We start from the raw sequence: 5,862 nt of genomic DNA, 5'->3' as shown, positions 1-5,862 counted from the left end.
AGCAATTATATGATAATTTCTAATGAGAATATTAAAAATATATGCAAATTTAAGAAAGAAGAAATGTATTTTTAACGTTTATAACATAGAAAACAGTAATTTTATCTGCGAATTAAAAGCGAATAATAAATTTATTATCACTAAATTCGAAGGAAAAAAGTCGATATTTATTATCATTATTCAGCTACGTGTAATTTATTCGAAGAGCTGTACAGTCGATAATAGTTTGTTATAGGGAAACTTTAGCAAGTTATCGAATCAGTAACGTTATAGAGCACTTCTTGATCTACCCATAATTCCGAGCGCAGGTTAGAAGCATTGACGATCCATCCTTTGGTCAGACACCGACTAAATGCGTTGGGGGAAGGTCGCCCTTCTATTGCATTTTGGAAACATTCAGCTTTTGGAAAAAAATATATATTTAAATAATATCGAATAGAACATAAAAGGTAAATGCTCAATTTAACATTCCTTTAGTCTCAAAACTTTATAAATTATTATATAAATTAATTAATATTTTTCTATGTAGTAATTGTAATAACTTCTCACTTAAATCATAAATATATAATTTCTATAGTTAATTAATAATTAAATTAATTAAGAGAGGTAGAAACTTAACTCACGTAATATTAATTATAATAATTTGAGTAAAAACTTTTATTAAAACGGTTTTTACGACGCGAGAATAATAATAATAAATTTAATGATATTTATATATTGAGACGTATACACCTCTTAAATAAAGTTTAGTTGTTGAACGGTAAATATCTAATTTTTTTTTATAAGATATTAACAATTGCTGTTATCATATCTACTTGTTTCACAAGTGTAAAAAATAGGGCATAGAAGTATGGATAAGCGTAAATATTGAGATTATTAAGATTGATTAATCTAATAGGATCAGAAAATAGAAAACAACTTATCTTGTCCTAAATTAATGAACAGAATCTTAACAAGTAACAACTTTGCTGGAAAGTAAACAGGAGGATAAAACGTAACTATGGATAATCGCTGTTTTCTTCTCTTACGCTGGACTTATTTCAATAATTACCAAGAACGTTATCAGCGTATGGTAAGTTACTGATGAGACCAAATTAGTAAGAAATACACTACCAATAGAATACTTGGTCATTAACGTTTATACAAAAAAATATATACTTTTCTAACGGTAGTCATACTTGATTTTTATGCTCGAGAGAATTCTATAAATTACATCCTAATGAGATGCCTATGTTTTATTATAAGTAAAAAATTTTGAAAAGAATATTAACATATAATGATTATATAATGTTGTAAAAGTTTACAGTAAAAGTAATTGTAATCTAAAGAAGTGTTAAGATGTAAAAATATAAAATTGTGAAAGTTTTAAACTTTGAAAATTACGATAATAATATCTGCATTTTGATAAATTGTAAAGGGGCATTAAAAAGTTGTATTTATATTTATAACAAGCTCTTAAATCCGAAAGCAATCTTTTTTTCAGTAGTATCAACATATTTTCTATGTTTAATCTTTGTTTTATAAGCGTAATAACAATTTATTAAGCTGTATTTAGTTACTTTTGTATGGAAATGAATAGTCACGTTTTGTTAACTGCATCATCAAAGTAGTTTTCCCTCTTTAAGAGTACAAATAAATGATGCAAATGATAAAGAATGTTAATAAAAGTATAAGTTATTGTTCGAATAAGATCATGTCTTATCATAAAAATAAATTTAAAATTTGAGCTATAACCTTGCATTAATATCACATAATTTTCTAGATACACGTATCTCTGCTTTATAAAGAATATGTTTAGTAGAATCAATTCTAATTAGAAATTAAATATATTTTGTTTAAATAAATTGGATACTTTCCAGTTATTAAACGAAAACCATTTCCAATGATGCGAATGTAAGACGATAAATGCGAAGCATTACAGTTTGACAATTGTTGACAATAAGGCGAGTGCAAACTAAAATAAATGCTGATAACAGGTGCCATATTGACACTGTAAAGCGATAAAGGATGAGAATTTCACGGTTATTATTGATAAAGATGGAAACCCTATCATTGACGAAATTAAATTATCGTTGACATTGATGAAACAGAGAGAATTACTGCAGAAGCAATTGATAATGATTGCGAACAGTTTTACTATTGATGTGATGCAAGAGAAAAGGAAGCAAATATGTCTAAAAACAATCTGATTATAACCTGAATGCAACTCTTGCTCTGTTGACCTTCCATAAAAATAACAGTTATTAGTATTCGCTTGTGATAAAAATTATTATTTAACTGTTGACACTGATATATACGTTAGATAAGTTATATTGAATCCATATAAAGTGGCCACCGAATTGACATAATACGTGAAGATAAGTGAGAATAAATTATTCCTACTTTTCTACAATAAATGCTGGGATCCTCTATGCTGCACGAACTCGCCTGTAACTTCTAAATTAATTACTTCTTTAACCTTGACTGGTAACTTTTGTCTTGTTTCATTACAATGACTCTTTTCTATGGCGGAATTCCGTCTTTACAAAAGTTACCAAACTTGTATTTGTTTAGTAAGTTTCTCCATAAAAGAGCAATAAGACAAGGAATTCGTTTAAAAATTAAATATTTCTGAATAATTTCGAAGGATAAATAATCGGAAATAAACGAAACTGTGCCAAAAATTTCGAATAAAATCGTTTATTTTTATATGATAAAATATGTTGGTTAACTTTTTTTTCTCTGAATTTGACAGATTTTTGTGTGGATTCTTTCTTTAAAGAAACATTTTGCCCTTTTAGAATTTCTTTAGGTTAAAAGAAACATTATATATTTTTCGTGTTTGGATTTTAAGTTGTTAAATGATTTCTTTTTTAAGTTCCAAAATCAGAAGTTGAGTCAGAAAAATATACTAGATTTAAAAAAATAGTGTGTTTCGAACATGTGGAAAACATATGTTTATGTCAAGTCTTTAGCATTCTGATAGACGGTTATTCATAACTTATTATTGTCTTTGCTTCTATTGAATTAAATTTCTTTATATTTTCCTCTTACGATATGCAGATTTATGTTCTTTCTTCTTCCTTTTTTTTAAAAAATAAGTTTTTAAATACTAAATAATTCAATACTGAAAATTCGAGATAGTCTATTCTTTTTGCTGTTATTCTCAGAACAGTAAAATCATCAATCCGGAAGAAGCTCGACAAATGATGTTCCACACGAAAAAGCAGAAATATCTTCTCTATCAACTAGTAAAAAAAAGTACAAGAGAATGTTGAATTTTAACAGGAACACTGAAAATAGTGGTTAAATGTCAAACTTCACTGAGTTTAGGAGATTTAAGATGATTCGCTACTATGGATTTCTTTTATTGTAAAGAACAGTCATAATTCATCCAGTTTGGTTAGAGCAATTTAATTTTCTTTACTGTGTAACGTGGTAAAAGGAACGGACAGACTTTAGAGAAATAAATTATATCGTACGATATATTATGAACAAACGGTGATAAAGTACAAAATTTGGAAAATTTGTATAAGCGGCAACGAAATTGTTTATACCTTCTGTACGCTAGCTGCCAGAAGTTGCAGGATTTTGATTGATTATATAATCTTTAGAAAGTTCTTTCTTTCATTTAAGAAAGCTTAACTGGCTGTTGATGACATTCTAGTATGAACTATTTCTAAAAACGGAAAAAAACTTTTAGATAAACCTTTGCTCAACAAAAGCCCATTATAAATTAATTGATAATAATCCATTTCTTCGGCAACCATAATGAAAACTATAACAGGTTTTCCGAATCAAAGAAGTATTGTGTTATGTTCTTCGGATAGATGCTCATCAATAAAGCATATTCTCCTTAGATATAGTGCTTTTGGCAGATCAAACGTAGCTTGTAACTTCCGAACGACTGATCGTGTAAGTCACACAAGAATTCTTTCTTTCTATTTTTAATTCTGCTTACAGTTTATCAAAGTATATCAAATTTAATTATGAATCACGCTAATGTAGTGAACTGTTAAAAGTTATACATTTTTGAATATTTAATGCAACGTTTTAAAAAATAAATCTGAGCCAAACTCTTCATATTGATTTATCACCATTCAATTTACTTGTTTACAAATCATGCAAATTGCATTGAATTATGTAAATAAGTATATTTATGCTAATTTCATGTCTAAAGGTCAAGCAATTTACTCATAACGGACAATCAATTTTAAAATATTTTCAAATAATATAACTTTTTTCTGGAGGAAAAAAAACTATAATTTTAAGTTCTTAAAGACTCTTCTTACGAGAAATAGTAATTATGGTATTTTTTTATTACAATTTTTTAAAATCTAGATAATCCTATTTAATGATAAAAAAGTTCGCGTAAGAGTTATCACTTTGATAAATTAAGATATGCAATTTTTCTTCAGCATAAAAAAATTATTTTTCTTTATTATCTGATAAAATCTCATATCATTTTTTTTCTTTCACTTATTATTATTAAAAAATAAATTTAGTCATTTATTAAATAATTTCCTATATAATTTGTAGGAAAATAAATGAATTAAATGGCATTATAAATATTTTCCCAAATGGAAAATTCTATTAAATTGGAGAAAATCAGATGTTTTGGATGCTTTCTATTCTTCCACTTCTCCTACTTATCCATATTTGAAAAGATTTTCTATTTCTATTGCTTTTGTTCAGATTTAAGATTCCGATTTTGAAAGAATAAAAATCAAAAATAAAATTAAAATTTTGATTTTATTAAAATAAATGTATGTCTTTTAATATTGTTTTTTTTTTCTGTTAAAAACTTCAAAGTAAATCAAGTTAAATTTACCGAATCGAATTTATTTCATTTGACAAATTATTAATTCAAACTTGACACTGTTAACAAAACTTATTCTGATCAAAGCATACAATATTTATCTCGTTCGCTTTTTTTGTGAGTAAAGAAAGGTGGTTAAAAGATAAGGAGGAGAGACTGTCATAAGATAAAGTGCTAAGTTTTTCGTCAACTTTCTCCTCTGACAGTTTTTCTATATTTGCACAATAGATCTTTGTGAAAAGAAGAGAGTGGTTAAGGTTACAAAATCCACACAAAAAAACAAAAACACAGATGCACTTTTATTATCCCAAACTTATTAAACTTTAAGCATACTAGAATTTGAAATTTTTCCATTACTTTTTAAAATTACATTTCAAAATTCTGCACAGAATTAAAGCCGTTATATACGTAAATATGGTACGTAATATAACGTCCCTCTAAATAGTGCCAACCTCGTAAAACCCCAAATAATAATCGCAATAACTTCCTCATAAACAATATATCTGTGAATTACTAAAGTGTTTTACATTTTAGATAGCATTACTATACCAAATCATGTGACTTTCAACATGAGCACTTAAACTTGTACGTAAACCCAATTCTTAGCGGTATTTCAGTTTAGCGCCACACTCGATTTAGTGACTATTTCAGAGACCAATCGATGTTTGATTGAACTGATAAATTTTAATGGCATATAATGACATTTTCGCATAATTTGATGATGTCGAATTTAAAATTTATTACTTAGAATAAAATTATAAACATTACAAATGATTTCAATATAAAAACAAATAAAAGATGTAAATAATTCAAAATCCAATTCTATGTTGTCGAAAATGTAAGTTACAAGGAGGAGAAGAAGAAGACATTCCATGCTGTAGCAATGAAATAGTTTCCCGTGTTACCTGGAAATATCATAATAAATAAGAATGTTGTTAAGTTACTTACACGAATTAATATACCGGTATACAGAGCATATGTTACCAAAAAAAAAAAATGGATACATAGTGAACTGCGTGTTGATTCCACACAAGTTGTTTACTCGATTTTGATGCAACAAAATA

At 27.0% G+C, this 5,862-nt stretch overlaps 1 protein-coding gene across 1 annotated transcript in view; it reads left to right on the top strand.

Moving 5' to 3' along the window:
* The first annotated feature begins 366 nt into the window (after positions 1–366).
* The window catches only part of LOC111618884 (trissin receptor-like), an 85,219-nt gene continuing 79,723 nt past the window's right edge, over positions 367–5,862 (top strand). The window contains exon 1 of the mRNA XM_023360508.1: positions 367–449. The gene's annotated coding sequence lies outside the window, so the exon portion shown is untranslated. The remainder of the gene's footprint in view (positions 450–5,862) is intronic.

The sequence above is a fragment of the Centruroides sculpturatus genome, unplaced genomic scaffold (genome assembly GCF_000671375.1).
Source record: "Centruroides sculpturatus isolate CEXI.00-Female unplaced genomic scaffold, Cexi_2.0 scaffold149, whole genome shotgun sequence".
NCBI lineage: Eukaryota > Metazoa > Arthropoda > Arachnida > Scorpiones > Buthidae > Centruroides > Centruroides sculpturatus.
Note: the sequence above shows the minus strand (reverse complement) of the source record. Positions and strands in the feature narration are given on the sequence as shown.